This window comes from Loxodonta africana, chromosome 7, assembly GCF_030014295.1.
Source record: "Loxodonta africana isolate mLoxAfr1 chromosome 7, mLoxAfr1.hap2, whole genome shotgun sequence".
NCBI classification, from domain to species: Eukaryota; Metazoa; Chordata; class Mammalia; order Proboscidea; family Elephantidae; genus Loxodonta; species Loxodonta africana.
This window is the reverse complement of record NC_087348.1, coordinates 78073618-78092119: the sequence shown is the minus strand read 5'-3', so window position 1 is coordinate 78092119 and position 18502 is coordinate 78073618. Positions and strand designations below refer to the sequence as shown.

At 38.3% G+C, this 18502-nt stretch overlaps 1 pseudogene; it reads left to right on the top strand.

Annotated features, from left to right (window-relative positions):
• Positions 1-2956: 2956 nt before the first annotated feature.
• Positions 2957-3875, top strand: LOC100663980 (olfactory receptor 2AG2-like; annotated as a pseudogene).
• The last annotated feature ends 14627 nt before the right edge of the window (positions 3876-18502 follow it).

The following is an 18502-nucleotide window of genomic DNA, read 5'->3' as shown; positions in this document are numbered from 1 at the left end:
ATGTGAATACCTGGACTAAAGAACTGAGCTGGAGTCGCTACAGGTTGGTGAGGACTCTCTCAACAAGGAAAGTTGGATGAGACAAGGTAGGGGAAGGACAGCTCCCTCTCTCCACTGGATCCCTAGGTTCTCTCAGCTTCCTGTTTGCATCCACCTCCATCCCCAGGAAGGACTTGTACTCCTAGTAAAATGGAGGAATTTTTGACTTCTGATCTCAGACACAGTCATACACACACCTACATCCCACCCTTCCAGAAGAAGCACCTCTCCTTTCTTCACCTTCTTGAATATCTTTCAGCCTTATGTGAACCTCAGGGCCATCAGTTGGTCAGGCAGCTGTACCTCTTCCCACTTGAGGTAAGGGCTCTTTCTTTGTTTCAAGAACTATGTGGAGTCTGGAAGTGCTGAGAAAGAGGGTCGGCACTTTACACTACTCTGTTTCTCCAGTTCTCTGGTGCTTTGGGCTTTATAGTTTACCCACTCCTTTCCAGGCACCTTGTACATGGAGAAAGTGTGGACTTGGGTTTCTCTACTTCCTGATGCTGCCCTCTGGAAAAAAGGCTCAGCACATAACCTTTAGTACATCTGGGTTGTTCTGGCTTCTAATAGTCTGTGCCCTAAAATGGGTAGCACTCCAAAGCGGACCATCTAGAATCAGTTGAAGTGCCTAGTTGATGCTAAAGTCCTATAGCCACAGAAAAAGTCAATTGAAGTCAATGAAATTTTTATTGGGCAATGATATAGAAAAACAACTTATACAAATATTTTCAACTTCTTAGTTCCATGTTCCATGTTCTTACTATCTGACCATTTCTTGTGACGATCAGCAATGTCTCTCTGTTAATCATGGTCTCTGATAACTGCTCTTGGTTTTAGGTCCCCATTCACCACCAGCCACTTTCCAGAAAGGGGGCTCTTCCTCTGTGAGAACAAGAACTGTGATCCCTGTGTGTGTTCATTCACCCTGCTTTTAAGATAGCCCTAGGGAAGAGGAACCAGAGAACAGAAAAGGAGGGAAAGCAGGGAACTTAGATCAGAGGAAAGAAGGAAGTGCATTAAGATCATGACTCCTGACTGTACTAACTTACCTAAGCACTGCATGTTTTGCTGTTTGAAATCACATCCAAACTCTTGGGGCAGAAATCTAGTGGAATGTGCTTAGCTAATTATTTTCCTTCTTTCCTTGATCCATCCATCCATCTTTTTATTGAAAATAATTATCTTAAGTTTAACATTTACAGGACACTGAGCTAAGAATCATCTTCGAACTTGTCTTTTTGTGGTTGGCAATATTTTTTTAATAGGGAAAGACAGGCTGGCAGTCAATGTTTCGGTTTTGTGAAGCAAGATCTCAGACCCTAAGGAGTGATGAGACACAGTTTTAAAGAGGCCATTTTTATGGTTTCTTTCCTAGACTTCACTGTGGCAAAAGTGTGGGGAGAAGATTCTTGCAGTAAGTTTCAGATACTCTGACCTTCATGCATCCCTTTGTCAGCACTACCCTGATCCCTTCTTTACTTAGCTACCTTCTATTCATCCTAGTCTGTAGTTTTTTGTCACTTATTTGCAGAATCCTTTCCTCACACTTCAGTTATATGGACTCTTATTTTCTTATATTGTTCTTTATACATCAATAATCACGATCAGAGGTATGTAGTTGTTTGTATCATGAATTTTTCACATCTGTGAAGTAACCCTAGACCAGGTAGGTCCTTGGAAAGCATTTATTGAATGAACGAAGGAGCAGCTGGATCAGATGGCCTTTCCAACTTCAGGAGTTTATGATCCTAAAAATTAAATGTTCCAACTCTGAGGTGGCCAGGGTGGTGACATAAACAAAATATTGGAAGAATAGGTGCAGATGATACAAAGGACAGACGAAGAATTCTCTTCTTCTCCAAAATATTTCCTAAGCTCCCTGTCCAACTATGAAAAATCTTCATTCACAAAGAGCCAGCTAAGTAAATGCTGCCCCACAAAATTCACAACTCCTCTTCCTTTTCACCCTCAACTCCACTCTCCCAGTACTATCACATGAATTCATGATTCAGCATGACCAGTATCCTTCCTGGTATTGCTTACATTTGTGAGATAGAGGTATCTGCTTTCCGTGTTCAGAATCTTACTGTGATTCTCAGGTGACAGGGTAGCTTTGGGTTACCTTTTCCCTTTTGTAGCTAACTCCTTTTATCATACACACTTAGCCATGGTTTTGCAAAATTCTCCTCTCGTCTTTCCCATGTCTCCTTCCTAACAAACATATTATCATTATCTGTAAATAGGCAAACACCTTTTGTACTGTTCCTACAGATTTACCTCCAAAACATATACATCATACTATTCAGGGCACCCAGAATTTACTTTCCCTCCAGCAGAATAGCGGCTCATCAAGAATACAAGGAGATTACAACAGAACAAGTGGTCCAGGAGCCAATAGGCTCCTATCTTGAAGAAGCTTTCAACAAAAACGAGCCATGCGAATAAAGACATACATAACAGCAAGGGAAGATGTCAAAGAGCTGCACTATAAATAACACTTTTAAAATAATTTTTGAACTGCAATCCCAAGTATGTTTTAAGCAGAAAGCCACCTGGATTTTAAACAAACACCCAGTACACTTTGTTAATATAAAGACAGAAAAATTTACCTATTGACAAAGATGCTTGTTTGTGCTTATTCTCTTGGATACCTTATTAAAAGACATTTCTAAATAATTTGCTATTAACAATATACCTGTTCCCCACTTATCTGGTGTTTTTTCATAATTTAATTGAAAAATTCAAAAATAAGAAGAGCAAGCTTAGCTGCCAAGAGGAAATAATTTCATTCCATGCAATTTCTATTGTTCATCCCTCAGCGACCTGGAACAATACAAAGCAAGGGTGCAGACCATAGGAAAGCTTTCATTGAGAATCCATCAAGGTATAGACAAATTAAAACAAAACAAAACACAGAATGGAGCTCTGGAACTCCTCCTTGGGAAGTAGCTTCATCTTGATGGGCAATCCGAATGACAGTGGGTCTCCTGAGCTGCTCTGTGCCATAAATGCAGTCCTTTACATGTTGGCCCTGACTAGCAATGGCCTGTTACTCCTGGCCATCACAATGGATGTGCGACTCCATGTGCCCATGTACCTCCTGCTCAGTCAGCTCTCCCTCACCGACCTTCTCTTCACATCTGTTGTTACTCCCAAGGCCCTTGTGGATTTTCTGCACCAAGAAAACACCATCTCCTTTGGAGGCTGTGCCCTTCAGATGTTCTTAGCATTAACATTGGGTAGTACAGAGGACCTCCTACTAGCATTGATGGCCTATGACAGGTATGTGGCCATTTGCCATCCTCTGAACTACATGGTCCTCATGAAGCCAAGGGTTATCTGGCTCATGGTGGTCAATATCAGGATCCTGGCATCCCTGAGTTCTCTAGGACACACCTTGTACACCATGCACTTCCCTTCTGCATGTCCCGGGAAATCAGGCACCTGCTCTGTGAGATACCACCTCTGCTGAAGTTGACCTGTGCTGATACTTCCAGATATGAGCTTATGGTGTATGTGAGAGGTGTGAATTACCTATTACTTCCCTTCTCTGTCATTGTTGCCTCATACGTATTAATCTTATTTACCGTGTTCCACATGTCCTCAAATGAGGGAAGACAGAAAGCCCTTGTCATATGCTCTTCCCACCTTACTGTGGTTGGGATGTTCTATGGAACTGCCACATTCATGTATGTCTTGCCCAGTTCTTTCCACAGCCGCAAGCAGGACATCATCTCTGTTTTCTACACAATTGTCACCCCAGCCCTGAACCCTCTCATCTACAGCCTGAGGAATAGGAAGTCATGGGGGCCCTGAGGAGGGCCCTGGGAAAATAAAAAATGTTGCAGATACCCTCCACATTCTAGGACAGGCTCATGGCTTGCCTTTCTCCATTCTTTCTCCAAATCAGAGGATTTGTGCTATGAAGCATGTATTCACATAAGGCCAACATTACCAGTTGTTGTCAAGTCGATTCAAACTCTTGGTGACCCTATGTGTGCAGAGTAGAGCTGTGCTCCATAGGATTTGCAGAGCTATGACCTTTCAGAAGCAGATCACCAGATCTTACTTCTAAAGCATCTCTGGGTGGGTTTGAAGCACCAAATTTTCCATTAGTAGTCAAGTTCATAACCAATTGTGCCATCCAGAGACGAGGCCACCATAGTAGGATGAAAGAATTGTAAATGTAATCAGTTCAATCCACCTTTAATATGATACACTCTCTGAGATGATGCATGTACTCTATAAAATTTCCTTTTTTTTTTTTCTGCTTTGTATCTTGTGAACATAGAGAGCTTGAGCTGCACTTGCTTGGGACATATCATCCTCTCCTTGGAAGCTCATGTTATAAAAGTGACTAGAAAAATAAAAACATTGAGTAGGTGTCTTAGAGTCACTCTGTGGTAGGGCATTATCCTGACACAATTACTGAGTAGACATAGTTGAAGATAAAGTTTAAAATTCAACATAATGTAGCACTGAGAAACAATAGTAGATTTGGACTGACCAAACTCCAGTAGCCTCTTAAAACCAAAGGAAGAGTGCTGCCCTTTGTCCTGGACCTTTGACAAATGATAGAGAAAAGAAGCCTTAAAAATATGTTCAACTTTCTGTTTATGAAGTAGATAGATGCTTGAACAATTAGTAGGAAAGAATAATAGATGCATGTCTGCGTTTGTATTCCAGACTTTAGGAGATGCTCATATCGATTACATAAATAAAGACAAATGCCCACATTGAGAAAGTGGAAGAGGCTAAAGAAGTGGAACCTGAAATTTCTACTTGGAAACTTTCATAGAGTCTTTTTGAAATAAGACATTTACTCTGACTAAAATAAAATAGAAATAGAGAAATGATTAAAATAGAGTGTAAAAATATTCAGACTTGAAGTGATAGAGATACAGTAACAGTGAGGAATATGTGTTGTGTATATTGTTTGAATGAAAGAAAAAGTGATTTACATGTAAATACAGATGTGTTTTGAAACATCAAAACAATTTCAAAGCGCTCATATTCTTGAGGTGAGTATACACACACACACACACACACACATTTCCACCTTAAAAAAAAAAAACCTTAAAGGAGGGATAAAATATAAAATTCACTTTCTAGCTTGCTCAACATGCTTTATTGTTATCACTTGATTTATCACTGTGGGAAGATTTATAACAAAAGCTGGGAACTTAAATCCGTTGAATTAAGAAGTTCCAAAATACCTTGGCTGCTCTAGGTGCCATTATTGTTAAGAATACTGCTAAGTGAAAACTCAGAAATACTTTCATTCTTTTCAGAAATAATTTCAAATTTTTCAATCCAAAATGTAAAAACTTAAGCTAGTCTATCAAACTCAATAAAGTTCATTATAAAAACTGAGAAAATTCAGAAATTTAGAAAGAGGAAAAAATCTCCTATAAATTTTTCCTTTCATTCTGTTATACATGTATGTATTTTACTAAATTTTTACCTACTTGCTGATTAAAGTCCTGGATTTTTGTCATTTAAAATTGGTGCACCTTCTTTCTTGGTATGGGAGTACGTTATAAAGTATGGAAACCCCAGGTGCTACCTGGCCCTCTGTCATACCTTGCAGGAAAAGTATTCTATTGCATCAACCTCTTTTTACTTCTTTCCATTTCAATTACTACCACTGAACAAAAGTGCTATGTCTGCCTAGCAGATTGACTAGAATTGAGACTGATTCTTGAGCACAATCATGAGTCTGGAATCAGACTGTCCGGGTTTTATTTGCAGCTCTACCACTGCTACTGTCTGTGAGACCTGGGTGTGTTACTTGAACCTTCAGTAAAAAGGAGTTTGAAAAGTACATCCCTCATAGAGTTGTGAATGTTAAGTTAGTTCATATACGTAAAGTGCTTACAACAGTGCCTGGGATAAATAAGCTCTCAATAAGTATTTTCCACAATCGTCAATCCTGCTGGAACTCCTGAGCTCCACTATCCAGGCCAGTCATTTTAGCCCTCATATGTCATATCACAACATTGTCGATTACGGGTTGACTAGCCAGAAGGCATGCTGAAGTAGAGTTTGGAGTTTCTGTGGGATGTTTATCAGGAACCAATTTCTATAAAAGGAAAGGGGAGGAAGCAGCACTGGACGGGGGAAAACAGAATTTGATACAAGCTCAACAAAGCTTGTCCAGCCCAGCAGAAATCTCTGGAGTGAGAATTGCCAGCCAGAGTCATCCGACATCAGGCCAAACAGAGTGGACCCTCCCTAGCTCAGTCATGGATACTGGCTGCCCCAGAAGAGTGAGAACTGGGGGCAAATGCTCTCTGCAACTAAGACAGACCCTGAAGTTGCTGAGAGCTGGAGGCTGTAGATTGGCCGCACTCCCAAGAGCTGGGCTGCAAATTTTTCTTTCCCCAATAGCTACTTGCTTCTCCTTTCATCTTCACTCCCAGACCTCAGCAGAGTAAATGAAAGCCTGAGGTAATCCTTGAGTAATTTCCCTAGAGACTCCCAGGAAGACTCCGAGGAAGACCTGGGCAGCACATCTTTGTGTCTACTGCATTACTGGATAGGCTGACGCAAGGATTATATAATTTTTAGAATACACAATTACTTGAATTTGTTATTTACTATTAATTAGAGACACAAACTCCTGGTGTTATGTGGTAGTTTCTGGTCTTGTGTCTTGTAGAGCTGCAAATAACTTCTCAAGGGTAAAATATACAAATCTATAACAACAGTTGCAATTTATTGCTCTCTGGGGCCTCAACCAACTTGGTATTTAACCTGATAAAATCTTTTCTAACATTCTAAAATTACATTTGTAATGAAATATGTAAACCCCTGTTCCTCACATGCTTTTTAAATCCACTTTATCATCTTACGATTTCCCTCATTGATAATTTAGTAAATATATCATCACTCCAGGCGAGAAAGATGTGGCAGCTTGCTTCTGTAAAGATTTACAGCCTTGGAAACCCTATGGGGCAGGACTATTCTGTCCTATAATGTCTCTATTCTATAAGTCAGAACCAACTCAGTGGCAGTGGTTTGGTTCTATTTGCAGAAGTCATACTTTAAAATTTTGAAAATTATACTTCAGCATGAAGAAAGAAGAAGGAACAAAGACAGATTTACGAGTCATCTATCTAACAAAGAAAATGATTATACTTTATAAAATAGAAAATGTAGATTTTAATATCATTACCTATGATGATCAATGAGCGTAAAAATGACCTAGATTGTCATCAGTTCTAAGCGTGTGGATTATAGGATTACAGCCAAGAAACCCTATGGAGCAGCTGTACTCTGTAACACATGGGGTGGTCGGTCATGAGTCGGAATCTACTCAACAGCAACAGTTTTTGTTTTTGTTTCTTTTAATGGCCAGTGAGTTTGAGAATCTTTTCATGTGTTTTTTGGCCATTTGTAAATCTTTGGTGAAATGTTTATTCAAATCATTTGCCCAGTTTTTTGACAGGGCTGTGTTGTCTTTTTCTTGTTAAAATGTAGTGGGTATTTATATATCCTGGGTATTAACCCGTATCTGATATATGGTTCCCAAAAAACAATATCCCAGACTGTGTTGTCTGTTTACTTTGCTGATAATATTCTTTGATATACAACAGTTCAAAATTTTTTTTAATTAATTTTTAATGTGCCTTAAGTAAAAGTTTACAGATCAGGTCAGTCTCTCATATAAAATTTATGTACACCTTGCCATACTCTCCTAATTGCGCTACCTCCAATGAGACCGCACAGTTCTTCCCTCCACTCTCTCTCCTCCTGTCCATTCGGGTAGCTCCTGGCCCCTTCTTCCCTCTCATCCCCGCTCCAGACGGGAGATGCCAACATAGTCTCATGTGACCGCTTGATCCAAGAAGCTTGTGCTTCACCAGTATCATTTTCCATCCCCTATTCCAATCCAATCCCTGTCTGAAGAGTTAGATTTGGGAATGGCTCCTGTCCTGAGCTGACAGAAGGTCTGGGGACCATTGTCTCCAGGGTCCCTCCAGTCCCAGTCCCAGTCTGACCATTAAGTCTGGTCTTTTTAAGAGAATTTGGGTCTGCATCCCACTGCTCTCCTGCTCCCTCAGGGCTTCTCTGTTGAGTTCCCTGTCAGGGCAGTCATTAGTTGTGGCTGGGCAGCATTTAGTTCTTCTGGTCTCAGGCTGATGTAGTCTCTCCTTTACGTGGTCCTTTCTGTCTCATTGGCTCATAATTACCTTGTGTCTTTGGTGTTCCTCATTCTTCCTTGACCCAGGGGGGTTGAGACCAACTGATGCATCTTAGATGGCTGCTTGCTAGTGTTTAAGAGCCCAGATGCCACTCTTCAAAGTGGGATGCAGAATGTTTTCTAAATAGATTTTATTATGCCAATTGACTTAGATGTCCCTTGAAACCATGGTCCTCAAACCCCTGCCCCTGCTACACTGGCCTTTGAGCTTTCAGTTTATTCAGGAAACTGCTTTGCTTTTGGTTTAGTCCAGTTGTACTGACGTCTCCTGTATTGTGTGTTGTCTTTCCCCTCACCTAAAATAAAACTTACCTACTATCTAATTAGTGAATAACCCTCTTCCTCTCCCCCTTTTCGTAACCAAGAATATTTTCTTCTCTGTTTAAAACTATTTCTCCAGTTCTTATAATAGTGGCCTTATACAATATTTGTCCTTTAGCAATTGACTAATTTCACTCAGCATAATGTCTTCCAGATTTCTCCATGTTATGAAATGTTTCATGGATTCAACACTCTTCTTTATCGATGTGTAGTATTCCACTGTGTGAATATACCATAGTTTATTTATCTATTCATCCATTGATGGGCACCTTGGTTACTTCCAGCTTTTTGCTATTGTAAACAGTGCTGCAGAGAACACGGGTGTGCATATATCTGTTTGTGTAAAGGCTCTTATTTCTCTAGAATATATTCCAAGAAGTGGAATTGCTAGATCGTATGGTAGTTCTATTTCTAGCTTTTTAAGGAAGCGCCAAATCAGTTTCCAAAGCGGTTGTACCATTTTTATTCCCATTAGCAGTGTATAATTGTTTCAGTCTCTCTACAACCTCTCCAACATTTATTATTTTGTGTTTTTTGGATTAATGCCAGCCTTGTTGGAGTGAGATGGAATCTCATTGTAGTTTTGATTTGCATTTCTCTTTTTTTTTAATGGGTAATGATCGTGAGCATTTCCTCACATATCTGTTAGCTGCCTGAATGTCTTTTTTAGTGAAGTGCCTGTTCATATCCTTTGCCCATTTTTAAATTGCGTCATTTGTCTTTTTGTGGTTGATTTTTAGCAGAATCACGTAGATTTTTGATATCAGGCGCTGATTGGAAATGTCATAACTAAAAACTTTTTTCCCAGTCTGTAGGTAGTCTTTTCACTCTCTTGGTGAAGTCTTTGGATGAGCATAGGTGTATGATTTTTAGGAGCTCCCAGTTACCTGGTTTCTCTTCTGCATTTTTAGTAATGTTTTGTGTTCTGTTTACACCATGTATTAGGACTCCTAACTTTGTCCCTATTTCTTCTTCCATGATTGTTATCGTTTTAGACTTTATGTTTAGGTCTTTGATCCATTTTGAGTTAATATTTGTGCATGGCATGAGGTATGGATCTTGCTACATTTTTTTGCAGGTGAATATGCAGTTATGCCAGCACCATTTGTTAAAAAGGCTGTCTTTTCCTCAATTAACTGCTTTTGGGTCTCTGTGAAATATCAGCTGTCCATGTGGATAGATTTATGTATGGATTCTCAGCTCTGCTCCATTGGTTTATGTGTCTGTTGTTGTACCAGTACTGGGCTGTTTGGACTACTGTGGTTGTATAATAGGTTCTAAAATCAGGTAGAGTGAGGCCTTCCACTTTGTTCCTCTTTTGCAGTAATGCTTTTCTTATCCGGGTTCTCTTTCCCTTCCATATGAAGGTGGTGATTTGTTTCTCCATCTCATTAAAAAAAGGCATTGGAATTTGTATGAGAATTGTATTGTATCTATAGATTGCTTTTGGTAGAAGAGACTTTCTTACAATGTCAAGTCTTCCTATCCATGAGCAAGGTATATTTTTCCATTTATGTAGGTCTCTTTTGGTTTCTTGCAGAAGTACCTTGTAGTTCCCTTTGTATAGCTCTTTTATGTTTCTAGTAAGATTTATTCCAAAGTATTTTATCTTCTGGGGGCTACTGTAAATGGTATTGATTTGGTGGTTTCCTTTTCGATATTCTTTTTGTTGGTGTAGAGGAATAAAAGTGATTTTTGTATGTTTATCTTGTATCCCAATACTCTGCTGAACTCTTCAATTAGTTTCAGTAGTTTATTTGAGGATTCCTTAGGGTTTTCTGTGTATAAAATCATGTCATCTGCAAATAGAAATACTTTTACTTCTTCCTTACCAACCTGGATGCCCCTTATCTCTTTATCTAGCCTAATTGCTCTGGCTAGGACCTCCAGCACAATGTCAAATAAAGGCGGTGATAAGGGGTGTCCATTTCTGGTTCCCACTCTCAAGGGGAATAATTTCAGGATCTCTCCATTTAGGAAGATGTTGGCTATTGGCTTTGTATAAATGCCTTTTATTATGCTGAGGAATTTTCCTTCTATTCCTATTTTGCTGAAAGTTTTTATCATGAATGTGTGTTGAACTTTGTCAAATGCCTTTTCTGCATCAGTTGATAAAATCTTGTGGTCCTTTTGTTTATTTATGTGGTGGATTACATTAATTGTTTTTCTAATGTTGAACCATCCCTGCCTAAAAGCTTACCTGGTATAAATCCCACTTGGTCGTAGTGAATTATTTTGTTGATATGCTGTTGAATTCTATTGGCTAGAATTTTGTTGAGGATTTTTGCATCTATGTTCATGAGGGATATAGGTCTGCAATTTTCTTTTTTTGTAATGTCTTTACCTGGCTTTGGTATCAGGGATATGCCAGATCCATAGAATGAATTAGGGACTCTTCCATCCTTTTCTATGCTTTGAGATACCTTTAGTAGTGGTGGTGTTAACTCTTCTCTGAAAGTTTGATAGAACTCTGCAGTGAAGCCATCCTGGCCAGGGCTTTTTTTGTTGGGAGTTTTTTGCTTACCTTTTCAATCTTTCTTTTGTTATGGGTCTATTTAGTTGTTCTACCTCTGTTTGTGTTAGTTTAGGTAGGTAGTGTGTTTCTAGGAATTTATCCGTGTCTTCTAAGTTTTCAAGCTTGTTAGAGTACAATTTTTCATAGTAATCTGATATGATTCTTTTAATTTCAGTTGGGTCTGTTTTGATATGGTCCATCTCATTTCTTATTTGGGTTATTTGTTTCCTTTCCTGTTTTTCTTTTGTCAGTTTATCCAATGGTTTATCAATTTTTTTCATTTTTTTCAGAGAACAAGCTTTCGGTCTTGTTAACTCTTTCGGTTGTTTTTCTGTTATCTAATTCATTTAATTCTGCTGTAATTTTTATTATTTGTTTTCTTCCCGTGCCTGACGGTTTCTTTTGTTGCTCTCTGTGTATTTGTTGAACTTGTAGGGACATTTCTTTGGTTTTGGCCCTTTCTTTTTTTTTGTACATGTGCATTTATTGATATAAATTGACCTCTGAGCACTGCTTTTGCTGTGTCTGAAATGTTCTGATAGGAAGTTTTTTCATTCTCATTGGATTCTATGAATTTCTTTATTCCCTCCTTAATGTCTTCCATAACCCAGTCTTTTTTGAGCAGGATGTTGTTCATTTTCCAAGTATTTGATTTCTCTTCCCTGATTTTCCTGTTATTGATTTCTGCTTTTATGGCCTTCTGGTCTGAGAAGATGCTTTGTGATATTTCAGTGTTTTAGATTCTGCAAAGGCTTGCTTTATGACCTAATTTGTGATCTATTCTAGAGAATGTTCCATGTGCACTAGAAAAGAAAGTATATTTGCAGCTGTTGGGTGGAATGTTCTGTGTATGTTTGTGAGGTCATGTTGGTTGATTGTGGCATTTAGATCTTCCGTGTCTTTATTGAGCTTTTTTTTCAATGTCCTGTCCTTCGCTGAAAGTGGTGTGTTGAAGTCTCCTACTATAATTGTGGAGGTGTTATATCACTTTTCAGTGCTGTTAGAGTTTGTTTTATGTATCTTGCAGCCCTGTCACTGGGTGCCTAAATATTTAATATGGTTATGTCTTCCTGGTAAATTGTCCCTTCAATCATTATATAGTGTTCTTCTTTATTCTTTGTGGTGGATTTAACTTTAAAGTCTTTTTTGTCAAAAATAAATATTGCTACTTCTGCTCTTTTTTGATTGTTGTTTGCTTGATGTATTTTTGAGTTTTAGTTTGTTTCTGTCTCTAATTCTAAGGAGTGTCTCTTTTAGGCACCATATAGCTGGATTATGTGTTTTTATCCAATCTGCAACTCTCTGTCTCTGTATTGGTGCATTTAGTCCATTTACATTCAGCGTAATGTTAGATAGGTATAACTTTAGTGCTGTCATTTTGACGCCTGTTTTGTGTGTTGCTTACAATTTCAGTTTTCCAGTTACTTTTTCTGCTGAGAAGTTTTTCTTTGTAAATTGTGTGTTCCTCTTTTTCATTGTAGTTGAATTTGTTTTTGCTGAGTCCTTATGTTTATCCTGGTTTTTATTTTGAAGTAAGGGATTGTTAGTTCTCTTTGTGGTTACCTTAATATTTACCCCTATTTTTCTAAGTAAAAACCTAACTTGTATCTCCCTATATCACCTTGATTTCCTCTCCATATGGAAGATCTATGCCTACTTTATTTAGTCCCTCTTTATTGATTATTGTCATCTTTTACATAATGACATCAATGATTCCCTGTTTTGAGTGTTTATTTTTTATTTTTTTATTAACTTTTATTAAGCTTCAAGTGAACGTTTACAAATCCAATTAGACTGTCACATACAAGTTTACATACATCTTACTCCGTACTCCCACTTGCTCTCCCCCTCTTGAGTCAGCCCTTTCAGTCTCTCCTTTCGTGAGAATTTTGCCGGCTTCCCTCTCTCTCTATCCTCCCATCCCCCCTCCAGACAAGAGTTGCCAACACAATCTCAAGTGTCCACCTGATATAGTTATCTCACTCTTCATCAGCGTCTCTCTCCCACCCGCTGACCAGTCCCTTTCATGTCTGATGAGTTGTCTTCGGGGATGGTTCCTGTCCTATGCCAACAGAAGGTCTGGGGACCATGGCCGCCGGGATTCCTCCAGTCTCAGTCAGACCATTAAGTTTGGTCTTTTTATGAGAATTTGGGGTCTGCATCCCACTGATCTCCTGCTCCCTCAGGGGTCCTCTGCTGTGCTCCCTGTCAGGGCAGTCATCGATTGTGGCCGGGCACCAACTAGTTCTTCTGGTCTCAGGATGATGTAGGTCTCTGGTTCATGTGGCCCTTTCTGTCTCTTGGGCTCTTAGTTGTCGTGTGGCCTTGGTGTTCTTCATTTTCCTTTGCTCCAGGTGGGTTGAGACCAATTGACGTATCTTAGATGGCCGCTTGTTAGCATTTGAGACCCCAGACGCCACATTTCAAAGTGGGATGCAGAATGTTTTCATAATAGAATTATTTTCCCAATTGACTTAGAAGTCCCCGCAAACCATGTTCCCCAGACCCCCGCCCCTGCTCCGCTGACCTTTGCAGCATTCATTTTATCCCGGAAACTTCTTTGCTTTTGGTCCAGTCCAATTGAGCTGACCTTCCATGTATTGAGTGTTGTCTTTCCCTTCACCTAAAGCAGTTCTTATCTACTGATTAATCAATAAAAAACCCTCTCCCACCCTCCCTCCCTCCCCCCTCATAACCACAAAAGTATGTGTTCTTCTCAGGTTTACTATTTCTCAAGATCTTATAATAGTGGTCTTATACAATATTTGTCCTTTTGCCTCTGACTCATTTCGCTCAGCATAATGCCTTCCGGGTTCCTCCATGTTATGAAATGTTTCACAGATTCGTCACTGTTCTTTATCGATGTGTAGTATTCCATTGTGTGAATATACCACAATTTATTTACCCATTCATCCGTTGATGGACACCTTGGTTGCTTCCAGATTTTTGCTATTGTAAACAGAGCTGCAATAAACATGGGTGTGCATATATCTGTTTGTGTGAAGGCTCTTGTATCTCTAGGGTATATTCCCAGGAGTGGGATTTCTGGGTTGTATGGTAGTTCTATTTCTAACTGTTTAAGATAATGCCAGATAGATTTCCAAAGTGGTTGTACCATTTTACATTCCCACCAGCAGTGTATAAGAGTTCCAATCTCTCCGCAGCCTCTCCAACATTTATTGTTTTGTGTTTTTTGGATTAATGCCAGCCTTGTTGGTGTGAGATGGAATCTCATCATAGTTTTAATTTGCATTTCTCTAATGACTAATGATCGAGAGCATTTTCTCATGTATCTATTGGCTGCCTGAATATCTTCTTTAGTGAAATGTGTGTTCATATCCTTTGCCCACTTTTTGATTGGGTTGTTTGTCTTTTTGTGGTTGAGTTTTGACAGAATTATGTAGATTTTAGAGATCAGGCGCTGGTCGGAGATGTCATAGCTGAAAATTCTTTCCCAGTCTGTAGGTGGTCTTTTTACTCTTTTGGTGAAGTCTTTAGATGAGCGTAGGTGTTTGATTTTTAGGAGCTCCCAGTTATCTGGTTTCTCTTCATCATTTTTGGTAATGTTTTGTATTCTGTTTATGCCTTGTATTAGGGCTCCTAGGGTTGTCCCTATTTTTTTCTTCCATGATCTTTATCGTTTTAGTCTTTATGTTTAGGTCTTTGATCCACTTGGAGTTAGTTTTTGTGCATGGTGTAAGGTATGGGTCCTATTTCGTTTTTTTGCAAATGGATATCCAGTTATGCCAGCACCATTTGTTAAAAAGGCTATCTTTTCCCCAATTAATTGACACTGGTCCTTTGTCAAATATCAGCTGCTCATACGTGGATGGATCTATATCTGGGTTCTCAATTCTGTTCCATTGGTCTATGTGCCTGTTGTTGTACCAGTACCAGGCTGTTTTGACTACTGTGGCTGTATAATAGCTTCTGAAATCAGGTAGAGTGAGACCTCCCACTTTCTTCTTCTTTTTCAGTAATGCTTTACTTATCCGAGGCTTCTTTCCCTTCCATATGAAGTTGGTGATTTGTTTCTCCAACACATTGAAAAATGACATTGGAATTTGGATCGGAAGTGCATTGTATGTATAGACGGCTTTTGGTAGAATAGACATTTTTACTATGTTAAGTCTTCCTATCCATGAGCAAGGTATGTTTTTCCACTTAAGTGTATCCTTTAGAATTTCTTGTAGTAGAGCTTTGTAGTTTTCTTTGTATAGGTCTTTTACATCCTTGGTAAGATTTATTCCTAAGTATCTTATCTTCTTGGGGACTACTGTGAATGGTATTGATTTGGTTATTTCCTCTTCGGTGTTCTTTTTGTTGATGTAGAGGAATCCAAGTGATTTTTGTATGTTTATTTTATAACCTGAGACTCTGCTAAACTCTTCTATTAGTTTCAGTAGTTTTCTGGAGGATTCCTTCGGGTTTTCTGTGTATATAATCATGTCATCTGCAAATAGTGATAACTTTACTTCCTCCTTGCCAATCCGGATACCTTTTATTTCTTTGTCTTGCCTAATTGCCCTGGCTAGGACTTCAAGTACGATGTTGAATAAGAGCGGTGATAAAGGGCATCCTTGTCTGGTTCCCGTTCTCAAGGGAAATGCTTTCAGGTTCTCTCCATTTAGAGTGATATTGGCTGTTGGCTTTGTATAGATGCCCTTTATTATTTTGAGGAATTTTCCTTCAATTCCTATTTTGGTAAGAGTTTTTATCATAAAAGGGTGTTGGACTTTGTCAAATGCCTTTTCTGCATCAATTGATAAGATCATGTGGTTTTTGTCTTTTGTTTTATTTATGTGATGGATTACATTAATGGTTTTTCTGATATTAAACCAGCCTTGCATACCTGGTATAAATCCCACTTGATCAGGGTGAATTATTTTTTTGATGTGTTGTTGGATTCTATTGGCTAGAATTTTGTTGAGGATTTTTGCATCTATGTTCATGAGGGATATAGGTGTGTAATTTTCTTTTTTTGTAATGTCTTTACCTGGTTTTGGTATCAGGGAGATGGTGGCTTCATAGAATGAGTTGGGTAGTATTCCGTCATTTTCTATGCTTTGGAATACCTTCAGAAGTAGTGGTGTTAACTCTTCTCTGAAAGTTTGGTAGAACTCTGCAGTGAAGCCGTCCGGGCCAGGGCTTTTTTTTGTTGGAAGTTTTTTGATTACCGTTTCAATCTCTTTTTTTGTTATGGATCATTTAGTTGTTCTACTTCTGAATGTGTTAGTTTAGGTCGGTAGTGTTTTTCCAGGAATTCATCCATTTCTTCTAGGTTTTCAAATTTGTTAGAGTACAATTTTTCATAATAATCTGAAATGATTCTTTTAATTTCATTTGGTTCTGTTGTGATGTGGTCCTTCTCGTTTCTTATTCAGGTTATTTGTTTCCTTTCCTGTATTTCTTTAGTCAGTCTAGCCAATGGTTTATCAATTTTGTTAATTTTTTCAAAGAACCAGCTTTTGGCTTTGTTAATTCTTTCAATTGTTTTTCTGTTCTCTAATTCATTTAGTTCAGCTCTAATTTTTATTATTTGTTTTCTTCTGGTGCCTGATGGATTCTTTTGTTGCTCACTTTCTATTTGTTCAAGTTGTCGGGACAGTTCTCTGATTTTGGCTCTTTCTTCTTTTTGTATGTGTGCATTTATCGATATAAATTGGCCTCTGAGCACTGCTTTTGCTGTGTCCCATAGGTTTTGATAGGAAGTATTTTCATTTTCGTTGCTTTCTATGAATTTCCTTATTCCCTCCTTGATGTCTTCTCTAACCCAGTCTTTTTTCGGGAGGGTATTGTTCATTTTCCAAGTATTTGATTTCTTTTCCCTCGTTTTTCTGTTATTGATTTCTAGTTTTATTGCCTTGTGGTCTGAGAAGATGCTTTGTAATATTTCGATGTTTTGGACTCTGCAAAGGTTTGTCTTATGACCTAATATGTGGTCTATTCTAGAGAATGTTCCATGTGTGCTAGAAAAAAAAGTATATTTTGCAGCAGTTGGGTGGAGAGTTCTGTATAAGTCAATGAGGTCAAGTTGGTTGATTGTTGTAATTAGGTCTTCTGTGTCTCTGTTGAGCTTCTTACTGGATGTCCTGTCCTTCTCCGAAAGTGGTGTGTTGAAATCTCCTACTATAATTGTGGAGGTATCTATCTCACTTTTCAACTCTGTTAAAATTTGATTTATGTATCTTGCAGCTCTGTCATTGGGTGCATAAATATTTAATATGGTTATGTCTTCCTGATCAATTGTCCCTTTTATCATTATATAGTGTCCTTCTTTATCCTTTGTGGTGGATTTAAGTCTAAAGTCTATTTTGTCAGAAATTAATATTGCTACTCCTCTTCTTTTTTGCTTATTGTTTGCTTGATATATTTTTTTCCATCCTTTAAGTTTTTAAGTTTTAGTTTGTTTGTGTCTCTAAGTCTAAGGTGTGTCTCTTGTAGGCAGCATATAGATGGATCGTGTTTCTTTATCCAGTCTGTGACTCTCTGTCTCTTTATTGGTGCGTTTAGTCCTTTTACATTCAGCGTAATTATAGATAAATAAGTTTTTAGTGCTGTCATTTTGATGCCTTTTTATGTGTGTTGTTGACAATTTCATTTTTCCACATACTTCTTTGTGCTGAGACGTTTTTCTTATCTTAGTAAATTGTGAGATCCTCATTTTCATAGTGTTTGACTTTATGTTAGTTCAGTCGTTACGTTTTTCTTGGCTTTTATCTTGAGTTATAGAGTTGTTATACCTTTTTGTGGTTACCTTATTATTTACCCCTATTTTTCTAAGTAAATACCTAACTTGTATTGTTCCTCTATCGCCTTGTATCATTCTCCATCTGGCAGTTCAATGCCTCCTGTATTTAGTCCCTCTTTTTGATTATTGTGATCTTTTACCTATCGACTTCCATGATTCCCTGTTACGTGTATTTTTTTTTTAATTAATCTTAATTTGTTTGTTTTTGTGATTTCCCTATTTGAGTTGATATCAGGACGTTCTGTTTTGTGTCCTTGTGTTGTGCTGATATCTGATATTATTGGTTTTCTGACCAAACAATATCCTTTAGTATTTCTTGTAGCTTTGGTTTGGTTTTTGCAAATTCTCTAAACTTGTGTTTGTCTGTAAATATCTTAATTTCGCCTTCATATTTCAGAGAGAGTTTTGCTGGATATATGATCCTTGGTTGGCAGTTTTTCTCCTTCAGTGTTCTGTATATGTCGTCCCATTCCCTTCTTGCCTGCATGGTTTCTGCTGGGTAGTCTGAACTTATTCGTATTGATTCTCCCTTGAAGGAAACCTTTCTTTTCTCCCTGGCTGCTTTTAAAATTTTCTGTTTATCTTTGGTTTTGGCAAGTTTGATGATAATATGTCTTGGTGTTTTTCTTTTTGGATCAATCTTAAATGGGGTTCGATGAGCATCTTGGAT